Raw genomic sequence first — 14,911 nt, 5'->3', positions numbered from 1 at the left:
TTATATTATTTTATTGCCATTTCATTCTCAACCAGCCAGGAGCTGGCCCGGATTAGAAGAACTGGGTTCTAATCTACCCCTCATTGGTCTGTTACGTTGTCACACAGGGTACATTACTTAATTCATCAGAGTGGAGCTCAGTCAGTGTGATGGCCCCTCTCTTTACAATGTTTTAGTAGCCTATAAATTGGCTTTGTTTTATTCATTCCTATTTCTATGTTAGCATCTTTGGAAAAATTCCAAACTTATTTGGGAACAAATTGTTATTATATGAAGCTAACGGTAACTAGAAATAACTAGAATAATTCCCAAGAAGTTACGGCTTTATAAAATATTCATCTTTGGCAATGACCAGAAATGTCTACCTTTATGTAAGTAAGTGTGTCCACTCTTTTTGGGGCTGGTGGGGTGTCTTCTGACTGGCCTTCGTGTGTGGGAAGAGCCCCATTCCAAGGGCTGCTTGATTGTAAAATTGGACCAAGCCTGTCATCACACTGCCCAGTCTTTGGGTGGGGGAAGCTGAGAGATTCTGTGAATATTGTCAGAAGGGACACGTTTTTGGATGGGGGGGAAAAAAAAAGCAAGATCCCCAGGTCCCCTGATTTTAACCATGACGTAGAAAAGCTCCACACAGACCCTCCTCCCTTCCGCCCTGGCACAGAGTCCCGTTGTCCTTTCATAGGCGGTGTCAGAAACCCTGTGGTGAAATTCAGCCTGTGGATTCCAGAAATTTGGAGTGTTCTTGGGGGGAAAAATCTGCACACACAAAGCAACATTTGGAAATCCCTGTGGTGAGTTGGGAGGTGGGGAGGGGCTGCAGTGTGGGAAGGTTGGAACGGAAAGCGCCGGTGTACATCCCTCCCTCTTCCCTCCAGGGCTCTGAGTGTCAGGCCTGAGATGAAGATGACACCCTGGCAGAGGAGGAGGCAGGGTGCTGGGGGCGGGGCATGGACATTGAGGTCTGTGCTGAGCTTTACAGTTTGCAAGCACTTTCACGTTATCTTGTGGGGGTAGATCAGTGACTCCATAGCCATTTTATAGGCATAGACACTGAATTTCACAGTGGTTAAATAAATTTCCCAAGACCACATGGTTGAAAAAAAAAAAAAAGTAGAGACACACCCAAATCCAAAAATTTTGTGCTGGGAGGTTTTTATGCCATAAAACATTTTCATCTCCGTTTATCATTGATCCCACAAGTTCTACTATTTACTTTACTTTCTTCGGACGCTTAATTGATGTTTTCCTTCCGTAGGACATCTGCACTTAAATTCTTTAGGAAGTATTATGCCTGAGTGTGGCTACTCCCTACCTGAGAGCAGCTTCCTGTAAGAAGGAGCTTCTCAGCAGGCAAGGAGAGAGAGAGGGCTGGAGAAAGGCCAGGCATGGAGAGCAATTGTGGGCCACCCAAGGGCCTGGACTCTCAGGGTGGTGATAACATAGTGGTAGGGGTTTGGAGAGAGGCCCAGAGACAGTGGCCCTGGAGGCCACTGCAAGGGAAAACAGGAAGAAGGCAGTAGGTCAAGTTCCTTCTTCAAACCAAGCCAACTAAGGCTTGTCCAGGGCCCTTCCTTTAGCTCCAGCATTCATTTGGTGCAGAAGAAAACACTGAATTCCTTGGAGCCATTACTGAGGCTTGAAAGTTTGGAAGCTCTGTGTTAGCAGCATTTTAGGGACAGTTCAGCCAGAAGTGGATGTGTTCCCTACAGACATAAAATTTTAGCAACTGCATTGTTTCCTAATGGGATCACAGGTTATGGACTCATGGAGCTGAAAAAGTCTCCACAGTGGGAGAGAAACTGAGAGGTGCTGAATCCAGCTGGTGAGACCCAGCACAGTAGAGGCTGGCCCAACGCCACCCAGGGAGTTAGTGTCCCTCAAGATTGTTACAGTCAAATGCACTTGCAAAATCCTAGTGCGGAAGTGGGGGGTGGGGGTGATGCAAGGATGGAGAACATTTTGTCAAGCATCAGATTATGACAAGGGCTCTTCCTAAAAGTTAACAATGTGATGACTGAAAGGGGCCTAGGATATATTTTATATATTTGGCAGTGGTACTGTCATTTGAGTATTTCTAGTTTGCTTTTATTATCTCGATGATGAACAGTAACAACAGCAGAAGCAGCAACAAACTCTTACATAAAATTTATCTCTAAATGCCAAAGCAGTTTGTTTCTCTAAATATAGCATACAAAAAGAGGGAGGTATTTACATAAAGTGACTCGCTATTAATTTATTAATTGTCACTTGCACTTCCCAGTCAGGTAAGGATTGCACAGTTCAGGCGAAAGCCTCCACTGGCTGCTTGTTCTCTGCTCAGCTCTTGGGTACAGACACCTGCCCTGCGTTGTGATGAGGAAGCCTTCCTCTGACAAGGGCAGAGATCTCCATACTCACCGACAGCTCCTTTCCATGCACAGGGAGGCAGCCAGGGGCTCGCAGGTTTCCACTCAGCCTATTTCAAGCCCAGCCTAAGCAGCCTATTTGTCTGTGGAGCCAGGTCCGACCCGTGGCCCTTGGCGGGAAGGCCACACCAGATGCAGATGTGGGACGGGAGCTGTAGCTCCATCTTCTCACTCTCTTGCAGAAGGGGATAAGTTTGGTGCTCCCTGACTTAGCAGCTGCTCTCAGGAATTTTATTTATCATGTTTTTTTTTTTTTTTTTTTTTTTTTCCTAAACAGCATTTCTCTCCATTTAGTTAACAGGATGTTGGTGGGTTTCTCTTCCTTTTGGGGTCCTTCCCTCTCGATGAGGTCCCAGGCCTTCCCCCTTCCCAGCATAGTCCAGCCTGCCTGGATACTCTTTCATGGCCTCTGGGTCCAGAGGACCAGTCCCTAGTGCTGTCCATCTGCTCTGTGCATGTCTGTTCAATTCAGTAGATGTTCACTGAAGAGCCACCCTGGGAGGATCCAGATTAGGCCTGGAGAATGTAGCAATGGAAATGTTTGATACCTAACTTCATGGAGCCTGTAGATGAGTGAGGGACACAAGTGGGACCTTAAAAAATCATCTACAAGACAGAGAGAGATATGATCAAGTTAGAAGGTCTTTTCTTAAAGAACCCAGAGACAATCTACCCCTAGATGTGCAGATGAAATTAGGGCCAGAGGGAGTGGATGAACTGGTTGGAGGACTCCAAGGACGGCACAAGTGATTTCGAATTAAAAGATGGGGAAGGAGCTCCTGGAGAAGGTAGCCACTGGGCAGGGCATCATGAGGGAAATTGGATTGTGGCAGAGGGAGCAGGGTGAGCACAGGCTGGGAAGGAAAATGTGGTGGGCTCCCCCGACAGTAGGCAGTCATGGGAGATCTAGGGGCATGGTGGGTGGATGGGGAGAGGTGCTCACAGGGTCCATCAGTGATGATTGTGAAGGGCCTGAATTATGTGTGCAATGGAGAGGTACTGGTGGGCCACAGATGACTTCTATGGGGGGTTTGGCCAGGAGTGTGCAGGGTGGTTGGGAAGTTCAAAGGCTGTAGCTTGGGTGTGGGCAAGAGACAGCAAGGCCCTGGATGAAGTAAGCGGGCTGGAGTGGGGAGACAGGAATGGGTTGGAGGCACAGAGTGGAGAGAACCCACCCATTGGTTTCCAGCTGCACTGTCCAGTACAGGCCATGAGCCACAGGTGGCTGTGGAGCACTGGAGTGTGGCTGGTCTGAATTGAGATGTGCTCTAAGGATAAAACACACACCAGATTTTGAAGGCTTGATGTGAAGAAAGTGCAATTCTCAATCATTTTTAAAATATTGATTACATGACGAAATAATTTTATTTAGAATATACTGGGTTGAATTAAATATATTATTAAGATTAATTTCACCTGTTTCTCTTTTTAATATGTGTGTTACAAAATTTAAGATTACTTAATGTCTCACATTCTATCTCCATTGGACAGCACTGGGTTAGAGGGGAAGAGGATAAGGCAGAGCTTTGGGCTGAGAGGAGGACCTGAGAAGTGGGGTTAAGGAAAGAGGAGAGATGATACAGATTTGGTGTCTTCGCAGATTGAGGCAGCTTTTGGGCCTCTTGGGGCCACAAGGAGCTTCAGAAATTACCAGTGTCTTTACATAGAGCACCTGAAATGTCCATCTCGCCTCCTTACTCACCTGGCACCTAACCATGTGCTGTTTTGTACTTGACTGTTGCTTACCTGTGTCTCTAAGTCCTTGCCTCAGCCAGATGAAAAGCCTTCTCAGGGCAATGCCATTGTATCCTGTCTGTTCTCTCCAGTGCTTACTTCACCCAGGGCTGGGGGTAGCAGGTGCTCCCTGGAACTTGGCAAACATCCTTATATTGGGAGGAGCTTGGCTGGTTTTCCTTGATCTCTGTCTTCCCAGCGTGTGGCTCTTGACAACTGATTGGACCCCAGACTTAAGGTAAGACTATACGATGTGATGCTCACAGTATGCATATGATGCAGCTGTGAGCAGGGACGGGAGCCGAGGATGGTGCCTGAGCACAGAGGGGAAGAGCATTGGATGGAGAGATTTGAGTCGGAAGGTCAGATCCTCAAGGGTCTACTCACTGGAGTCTCCACATCTGTGAAAGGAGGGGATGATATCTATCTCCTAGTGTTGTGGAAACTAAGAGTTAATATACGTGAACAAATGATGGCTGGCATTCAAGTGTCGCTCTGTGACCCTCAAAATGTGTTCACATCCATGAGCTCATCTGAACTTCACAGTAGGGCAGGCATTATTATAATTTCCATTGGCAGACAAGAAACCTGAGGTTCAGAGAATACAAATGATCTGATTGAGATCACCTGACTATTAAGGTAGAGCTGGGTCTGGAGCCCAGCCTGACTTCTGCCACTGGCTTTTGCTGTCCACTTAAAAGAGCAGCTTGCACACGTACAGGGCTACATAGGGTTCAAAGGCCTTTCATGCCCATTAACTGCTTATTCTTCCTAGAAGGATGCATAAGCCCAAAGGTTTGCTATATATGAAGACATGATTTTCATGAGATTCCTGCAGCCAATGAAGAAGCAAGCCTACAGTAATCATGTGGATCCGTGGTTTAATTGTCCCTTATGGGTGACACGTGATGGCTTATGAGGATTAGATAAGAGCTGTTTGTAAGAATGTCTACATGGTGCAGTGACAGGCTCTGGTCAGATATTTTGATCATGCTACAGTGAACATGAAAGTGTTCATAAGAATTGTATGTGCATCTGTATCTAACAGGATCTGCTTATATCTTCAGAAAACTTTGTCATGAATTTAAATTACTTAAAATGTCTGAACTTCAGACACTTTAAGTAGTGCATTTGAGAATGGGACTGTTGATTACAGTGTGTATAGGGAAATAGATGAATATTCCATTAATAACTATTAAAATCTGCTAAAGCTTGGGCTAAGCTGAATATATTTAGTTATAATAAAATTGGGTGAACACATTCCAACTTCAGCCTGATTAAGGGAAAGGGTGTAGGGGTGAGACACTTAGGCGGAGCTTGAAAAGGAATGGTGAGAGTTTGGCCAACGGGAAGGGAGGCTGTGCCAGACAGGAATAGTGTGGGCTGATGACAACTGAGGGCAAAGTGCTTGTCCCCTCATAGTTGCGCAATGAATGCAGAGGGGCTGAGGTTCATCTGTCGCCTTCAGCTCTGCAGGCTACATCTCAGGGTGTCTCCTGTGAAAGTTCCAGAAGAAAGCTGTATGGTCAGCTTGGGGAAATATGTGGTTCATGCTGGAATGCTGGACATACCACATTATTGGAAAGATTCACATTGAATGACCGACAAAATGAAACTCAACTTTCCAAATGCTGGTAATGAGAGAAGATTCTGTTCTAATGACCAGTTGTTTCCTGAAAGAATGTCAGCTTGATTCATAATGAATGCATTCTAACCATGACAGCCACAGTCAGGACACAAAAAACAAAGTGTCCTTGATCCCAGGAAACAGCCCTCTGGAATCTGTGAACTCTAGAAACTAGATTGGGAAAACTCTGACACCCCTGCCCCATGACCAACCAAGACTAATAGTCCCAGGAAGATTGAGGTCACAGAAGGCAGGGGCCTGCCCCCTCTCCAGGAGATCCCTGACCCATGTGGGGTCATGGGTGGGGCATGAGTGATGTGATGGGAAACTGGCTCCTGGCTCCAGGTAGAACGTGACCAACTGGAGCCTGACAGGAGGTCCCTGGCACTGGTCAGCCTATCAAACCAGGTAAGTCCTTGGAGTCTGAGTAGGGACAGGAGACTGTTCTATGCTTTGGCAAGGATCAGGAAGATGTTAGAATGTGGTTGTTGGAACTTGTCTTTGGAGCTGAACAAACATGGCTTTGCATCTCCACTTTGCTATCAGCTGAGTGGCTTTGAGGAAGTGGCTTTATTTCTTAGATCCTCAGTTTCTTCATCTTCACCTGTAAAATTTTTTTTTTTAATTTTTAGACTGTTGAGGGCAGTAAATTAGATCATGTACATAAAGCACCCAGCACTGTGCTACACACATTGGTACTTATTACACAGTGGGATAGCACCCTGGCTATGACAGCCTTGTGAGGGGAGCTACACGGGAGGCCCAGGGAGGGTGCTCTGAGTTAAGGATAGGTCCAGATCCTACACTTCTAGCAACACCCACAGCCCCCTCTTGAACACGTTGGGGTGTGATGGGGGTGGGGAGATACAGTCCTGTTCCCTGGCTGTGTCAAAGTGTGAAATCCTTATACTCCATCTGCCCCAGATTCTCTCAAAGAGCACAGAATTGAAGGATAGCACTGGACCAAGTGTCAGGAGAATTGAAATGGGCTCTGCCACTCCCTGGCTGGGTGACCTTGGACAAGTCCTTCAACCTATGAGGTCTGGGCCTCTTCATTTGTACACTGGAACAAGATTATCTGCTCTGTCACAGGATGTACTCCAGCCTCATTAGCCTGGCATTCAAGAACCTTCCATCATATTCCCTCACCACATCTCCCATGAGTCTTCTTCATGCCCACATGATTCTGCCATATCAAACTCTTCTGGGCACTTCTTTCACCCCTAGACAGAATGTTATTGCATTCTGTGTGGGGGTGAATGTTCTTGCCCAGGTCTCTGTGTATCTCAAGCCCATATACATTTGCATCCCCTGCAGCATCTAGCACAGGGGCTTGCATAAAGCGGATCATTATTTTCTCAGTTAGGATTAGGTTGGGGGCAGGAAAACAAAAATAATAGTTATTTAGCAAATTAGAAGTGATTTTTCTCTTGCTGGGCACGGTGGCTCCTGCTTGTAATCCCAGCACTTTGGGAGGCCGAGGCAGGCGGATCACGAGGTCAGGAGATCAAGACCATCCTGGCTAACATGGTGAAACCCTGTCTCTACTAAAAATACAAAAAAAAAAAAAAAATTAGCCGGGCGCGGTGGTGGATGCCTGTAGTCCCAGCTACTCGGGAGGCTGAGACAGGAGAATGGCGTGAACCTGGAAAGCAGAGCTGGCAGTGAGCCGAGAATGCGCCATCGCACTCCTGCCTGGGCGATAGAGTGAGATTCTGTCAAAAAAACAAACAAAAAAAACCAGAAGTGATTTTTCTCTTATGCCAAAAGAATCCTAAAAGGAGGGAAGCCCAGGACTGGGAAGGTGGCTCCTCGTGTTGGGGACCCATGCTCCCTCGGTCTCGCCACAACAGCACTCTTGGCACCTTACCTCATAGTCCCATATGGCTGCCTGGGTTTCAGACTTCTTATTCTCATTCAGCCAGCAAAGGACGAAGAGGGCAAAGCATGCATTCTCTTCCTTGAGGGAGGCTTCCTAAATGCTGCACGTGACACTTCTGCTTATAGCTTTTTGGCTAGAACTTAGTCACATGGTCATATCTAGCTGCAAGAGAGGCTGGGGAATATAGTTTTTAACTGTGCATATTGCCATTCCTTCTTTCTTTCTTTCCTTTTCTTTTTTTTTTTTTTTTTTTTAAGAGACAGAGGTCTCCTCATGTTGCCCAGGCTGCTCTCCAACTCCTGGGCTCAAGCAATGCACCCACTTTGGCCTTCCAAAGAGTTGGGATTACAGGGGTGAGCCACCATGCCTGGCCATATTGCCATTTCTAATAAAATTGGTAGGGGAGGCTGGGAGAACAGATATTGGCAACCCATACAGTGCCTCTGCCACAGCTACTGAAAGAACCAAAAATATAAAAACTCACTAAGAAGTTTAAAGCCCTGTCTAATATATGAGATTATTATTACAAAACACTTAACTCATTTAGGTAAGTTAATTGTCCTGACTTTTAGGTTGAAAACAGCCCAATTTTTCTTCATCTCTAGTGGAAATATGGTGACATGTTTTTTTTTTTTTTTTTTTTTTGTAGAGACAGGGTCTTGCTATGTTGCCCAGGCTGGTCTTGAACTCCTGGCTCAAGAATTCCTCCTGTCTCAGACTCCCAAAGTGCTAGGATTACAGACATGAGCCACCATGCCCAGCCAACATATTTTTTTCATAGAATAATAACTCAGAATTGTAAGTGAAGATAAAGTATTGGCCCTTCCCCTTACCTTACCACATTTTACTACTGAGGAAACTGAACTCCAGTGAGGCTGAGTGATGTGTCCATGATGGCACAGCCGAACGGTGAAGGAACCAGAACTGGGACTTGAGTTCCTGGACTCCATCAGGGCTTTTTCCTCGATGAGCAGCCTGTTCCGGTTCTGCTAACTGTCACTGGGAGGCCTTGAATTCCGTGCATCTCCTAACCCCGCGTGAGAGCCCTGCTCTGCCAGCACCCCTGGAGGCAGATCCAGGTCACTGTGTTGTCAGCCACATTCCTGCCAGCACATAGTTCAAAAACTTTCCATCTGAAGAGAGGGAAACATGAAGAAATAGAGGAGCATGCTATTAAAATGACGAGGACTTTTTGCTAAGAGCAAACAATCACTTCCTTTCCTTGGCACCCAGAATCTGCAGGGCCCTGAATTAGGCACTGAAGGGAGATCCAGCGAAGCGTGAGGAATGGTCACTGCCCTCGAGGGCCTGGATGTATAGGTTCATTCTACTTTTCATTCATTTATTCAAGAATTATTTCTTGAGCCTCTACTAGCAGCAGACACTGAGCCTGGCACTGGGTTTAGAGCAAGAACCATATAACTGGGTATACAACAGTAAACTGTGCAGATATGGTTCTTGCTCTAAAATTGCTTGTAGTCTAGTGAAGGACAGAGGCAAGTGAACAAGCAACTATAAAATGGAATGACGATTGCAGTGATGGGGAGGGGAGGGGGTACTCTGGGTGTAGACTGGGGCGGGGTGGGCAAGGCTGAGTGGGTGAGATATCATCACAGTGGAAACCCGAAGACTGAGTATGTGTGAGCTAAGCATGCACCATGAGGGGTGTGGCAGTTGGGACAGAAGAGCACTCCCCATGGAGAGGATGTGCAGGAGCACGCATAACCTTCTGACCAGACTGCGGCACGCCTGGGTGACGGTGGTGGTGAAGGTGGGGAGTGTTGAGAAACACAACCAGCAAGGTAGGCAGGGGCCCGTAAGTGAAGGACTTTGAAAAGCCTGTTGGAGAGTTTCTGTGTTATCTCAAGGCCAGTGAGATAAAGGGCTTGAAGCAGCAGATTTGTATGTTAGAGTCCTCTGGCCTCAGCATAGAGAGTGGATGAAAGCAAGCAGGATCAGATTCAGAGAGGTCAATTAGGAGCTGTTGCCAGGGATGGTGGCTTGAACCAGGAAACAGCCCAGAGACGTGCAGAGAGGTTGAGGAATTTGAGACATCTTTAAGAGGTACAACCAACAGGTTTGGTGACTGGGTCGGAAGTAGGAAACGAGGAAGATGGAGGAAACCAACATTTATGAAGAAGCAAAGACAGAGGCTGACAAACAAAAGCAATAGCCATTCTCCAGGAAGAAAATGGTGGCATGACCATGTGTTTTGAGCAAGGAAAAATTGCAGTGGGCTGGAGAGATTTTGAAGGACTTTCTAGAAGAGTTAGAATTGGAGCTGGGTCTCCGATATGGGTAGGATTTTGGTGGGTAGAGAGGACATTCCAGGCTAAACAATGACGCAGGTTAGAGTTTAAAGGCAGAACAGTGTGTGATTTGTTTAGCATGATTTGGTCATGGTTTTCTTGGGAGAGTCCCAAAGAACTGACTCTCCAGGGGGTGTTACTAAAACTCTTATTGAAAGGAGGGACTACAGAGATGAATCTCATCACTCTCCCAGAATGGCACAGAGCTCTTCATGGACCCCCGGGCCACCTGTGTAGGAACCTCAGGGGGTCTGTGGACCACTAAACAGCCCAACATGCCTGAGACCCCACAGATACTGGCTTCCACCATGATAAAGACAAAAAGTCCCTCTTTCCCAAAATCAATACTTTTATTCTCATAGGCCTCCTGCTGTGGTCCAGTCCCCATGTTGAGAGCTGCTGTCCCAGGGTGCTGCTTCACTACTTCTAGGCTCCTGCAGAGTCCTGCCTCATAGGCCGCACTGGTGAGTGAGGCCAGCAAACCCATCACGGAGACTACATGAATCCAAGGCCGTGGAAGACTTAGGTTTGGATATTCCCTCTGCTCCTTCCTGGCTGTGTGACCCTAGAATAATTACTCACCCTCTCAAAACTGACACTCAGAGATGTTGGGTAATTATTCTAGGGTCACACAGTGAGGAAGGAGCAGAGGGAGTATCCAAACCTAAGTCTGTCTGACAGCAAAGCCTGTTCTCTCCATCTCTCCAGGTTCCTAAGCCAGGTGAGGGTTGAACCTCCTTTCTTGAATCAAGGTTCCAATTCCTAGGTAGGAAAGCACAGTGAGTCAGGGAAATATTTACACTGAGACCACGCACCCCAGCCCTTTCCCAACCTGCTCTTGTGTGATCTTTTTGAGGTTTTTTGTTTGTTCGTTTTGAGATAGAGTCTCACTCTGTCGCCCAGGCTGGACTGCAGTGGTATGATCTCAGCTCACTGCAACCTCCGCCTCCCGGGTTCAAGTGATTCTCCTGCCTCGGCCTCCTGAGTAGCTAGGATTATAGGTGTCCGCCACCATGCCCAGCTAATTTTTGTATTTTTAGCAGAGATGGGATTTCACCATGTTGGCCAGGCTGGTCTTGAACTCCTGACCTCAAGTGATCCCCCCGCCTCAGCCTCTCAAAGTGCTGGGATTACAGGCATGAGCCTGGCCTTGAGTTTTTTATAGATGAGAAAACCGAGGTCCAAACATGAGCAAGGGCTCCGCATGCTACCTCTCTATTTTCTCAGACCCTTCTGCAGGCTCCATGACATAAGAACATGGCTCCTAAGGTTCAGGCCTATAATCCCAGTTTAGGTGGTGCCTCTACTCTGCTCCCCACCACCCCAGCCTCCTATCTGAAGGCCAAGACTACTCAGCTTTGATTCAGGTTGAATGAGTCATCAAGGGTAAAACAAAGAAGAGAAGGCCTATTCCCTTGCAGATTAAATCAATCCACCCACCTTTTGACATCTTTTTGTTCTAGAATGATGACAGCATGCAATGACTCAGAATCGTCACACTCACAGAGACTACTTTGTATTTTTTCTTGAAAGTGAAGAGGCAATATGCCAAAAAAATGAGCTGAAAATGGCTCACGAAGGGAGGGAAGAATGAGCTCCAGCACACCAGGGCAGAGTGGGGGCCACATGAAGGTGCAAGAGTGGGAGGGGAACTACAACGCCTTGGCAGAGAGGAGAGCAAGTGGGGGCCAAGCCACAAAGCTCTTCAAGGCCAGTCAATGGTGAAACCTGAAGGAGTCCCATCCATCCACAAGTCTGCTTGAGTTAAAGCCCTGCACCCTCACAAGCAGATGGAGGGAGGGGAGGAAAGATATTTTCAAAAGAGCCATCGTATATGGGGTGTGGGAAAGAAAAACTTGCTGTGTCTAACGCCAGAGAGCCTCTCCAAGCCCAGCCATCTGCCTCAGGGCAAAGGAGGGAATGGAAGCGGGAGAGAAGGGTCTTGGAGCCAGCTCTCAGCAACATGTTTCTATCTGGAGAAACGAGCTGAGAAGATCTGAATCTTCTCCAGCCTGTTCTACAAATGTGGGATAATCGGCCCCTGGCCCAAAGGCTGGCACTCACAGTGTGGCTCTGGCATTACCCAGGACTCTGGTTCTTGGTGATGGGAAAGAGGACAAATTTGGAAGCCAGAGAAGCTAGGGCTGGATGGTCTGGAGGAAAACCTCCACTTCTCTCAGACTGTTTCTTCTGAGGAAACAGATGATTGCAACCTCAGAGGTTGGGAGGATGAAATGATGTAATGCATGTGGAGCTACTCTGTAAACTGTAAAATGCTATGCAAACGGTGCTTGTTAACGTGTTTACACATACGGGTGAGCTAACATAGTCTGACAGACTGGACGCCAAACTCAGAGTCCAAGGCAATGGGGCATTATATTCTGTGCCTTAGCATCTGGAAAACATGATGAAATTGGAAATGCATTTATTGAAAATGAAAAGTTTTCTACAGAGCTTCCTGTCCTTTCCAATGAATTCCAGGCTTCCCATGGTGCTTGCAGGGCTCCGCCGGAAGCTGCTGGGAAAGCTGACTTCCATTCTCGTTGCTATGAACTCCATTTTTGGTTCTGTTCTGTGACCATCTTCATTTCAGTTACTTGTACCATTATAAGGATTGAAAAGACTCTTGGCAGAAAAGCAGTTTTCTGTTTCATAGCATTAGGGTTTGATATATAGTATTATTTTTGAACAGAAAAAGTTCACATAAGAGTTCATAAAGGGTGATATTTTAGAGCTGAAGGGACTTAGAAGACTGTCTAGTTCAACCCTGAGATTTTTTTCAGGTGAGGAACTGAGGCCCAGGCAGAAAGACTGGTTTTGTTCAGCTCTCATACATGTCTGTGAGCCAGGGTTAAAATCCCCAGAGGTCTGACTCCTATTCATATGCTCCTTCCCTTACCCCAGGGTCAAAAGCTCAGATGCTTTCAGAGTCCAGATAAGTGAGGAGGAGGGCACTGGCGGGTAGGAAGGTAGGGAGTTGTGGGACATTCAGTTCTGTTTACATTTATCCTGTTAGAGGTTTAACGAGCTACTCGAATCTTAAATTTATGTCAGTCATCCAATCTGGGAAGTTTTCAGCCATTGTTTTTTCAAGTATTTTTTTCTGTAACAATCTCTTTCTCCTTGCCTTTAAGGATTCCAACGACATGAACATTAGACCACTTGGTATTGTTCCACAGATCCCCGAGGCTTTATTCATTATTTTTCAAACACCTTTTCTATCTTTCAGATTGGATAATTTCTGCTGATCTACCTTCTAGTCTACTGACATTACCTCTGTCATTTGCATTCTGCTATTGGGCCCATCCAGTGAATTTATTTCAGATATTGTGTTTCTCAGTTCTAGTATTGCCATTTGGTTCTTCTTTTATATAGTTTCTATTGCTCGACCGAGAATTTCTATTTTTCCATTCATTGTAAGAGCATTCACCTTTATGTCATGCAGGATGATTACTGCGCCAGCCTCTAAGACTTTGGGGTCTGAATATGTACCTCTTCATACCACTAGAGCCCCAGCAGTCTTCTAAGTGATATGTGAGCCATACTGGGGAGGAGTTTAGGGAAAGGAGATCTTACCACTGATAGCAGAGTCTGGGGGCTCACAAGAGAGGAAGATGCCCACTGGGAAGCCAGATCCCAGGTTCTTCAGACCTATACCTTCCTGGGGTATAATTCAATCAAGTGCTTATTCCCCTCTTTAAAAAAACTAAAATGATGCAGAAACTAATTATGAAACAAAGGAAGAAAAAACAAGGGAAGGCAAGGATTATTTCCCAGGACATTTTCCTCTGACCAGGAGGGTAAGTTGGGGACAGAGGACTGACTTGGTAGGGATCAGAGGTAGCCTAAGGGAGAAGAATCATTCCTTCTACTCTCCCACCTGTCCTCATTGCTGGCTCTGACCCAGAGAGAGCTGGGGGCGTTGACATGGGAGGCTTCTCTCCTTCCTGAGTGGTCAGTAAGGGGCAGCTTCTCCTCCTTCTCCAGGAGGGTTGGGGGAACCTGCATGTTGCATCCCAGAGCAGCCAGGGCTTCTTCTTGCCAGTCTCCTACCTTCCCTTTCTGGCTCCTTTACTCCCACCTCCTCAGGCCCTCTTTCTCATTTAATAGCAGGGAGAAAGGAAATGAAACTTGATGGAGCCTGACTGTGCCAGGCACTGTGCCAAGAACTTTGTGTTCATTTGTTTCTAGAAGAGGGCTTGGTATACTGTAGATGCTCAATAAATGTTAACTCTTACCTTTAGTGTCTCCAGTCCTTCATTTCACTGATCTCCAGGCACAGTTGATGGCTCAGTTTCACAACTGCTGCAGGAAGGAGGCAAGAACAATGTCAAATGGTTGGGTGGGGGAAAATGAGACTGGCATTAGGGCTAATCACATACATTTCTCAGGGTGCTCCTCTTTTGAGGCCCTATTTCCATGAGAAGGAAATTGAGGCAAACCCAGAAGTTGACAACTTAGCCGGGAACCAAAGGTGATGGTATATGGCAGCCCATGGAATCTCACAGCTCGAGCAGCACTTTTGGCACCAACCTGCACCCAAAGAGCATCTTTAAAAGTTGTCTCATACTTGCTCCGGGCAGCTCTTTCACAGCACTACCATGCTCTGTGCCAGACATGACTAATTTTTTAAATCTCTGACATTCTCAGTTAGTCAGGAGCTAATTCTGTAAGAATGTTAGAGTAAGAACACTACAATTATATTCTTCTGCGAAGAGAAGGAAGATTGCCTGAGACCACTTGTTCCCCCTCAAGGAAGCAAGGTCTCAGCCAAAGCCTTTGAAGCCTCATGACTTCAGTAGATTTTCTACGGTGGCATCACGTCCTTTTGATTTCTCTGTATATTGTGGTTTGCATGCCACCTTCTCCTCCCCTTTCCACTGCCACTGCCCTGGCTAGGTCCTCATCAGTGCCATAAACTCTCACCAGGCTCCCTGCCACCAATCCAAACAAA

The 14,911-nt window shown here is 46.6% G+C and overlaps 1 long non-coding RNA gene across 1 annotated transcript; it reads right to left on the bottom strand.

Annotated features, from left to right (window-relative positions):
* Window positions 1–5,019: 5,019 nt before the first annotated feature.
* LOC131381182 (uncharacterized) lies at window positions 5,020–14,262 on the bottom strand. The gene is made up of 3 exons (XR_009209731.1): window positions 14,196–14,262; window positions 8,482–8,781; window positions 5,020–6,370 (listed from the first exon to the last, which is right to left on the bottom strand). It is a non-coding gene; the product is annotated as an uncharacterized LOC131381182 (long non-coding RNA).
* Between the last annotated feature and the right edge of the window lie 649 nt (window positions 14,263–14,911).

Source organism: Hylobates moloch, unplaced genomic scaffold, assembly GCF_009828535.3.
Source record: "Hylobates moloch isolate HMO894 unplaced genomic scaffold, HMol_V3 SCAFFOLD_14, whole genome shotgun sequence".
NCBI lineage: Eukaryota > Metazoa > Chordata > Mammalia > Primates > Hylobatidae > Hylobates > Hylobates moloch.
This window is presented reverse-complemented; position numbering and strand designations above follow the sequence as displayed.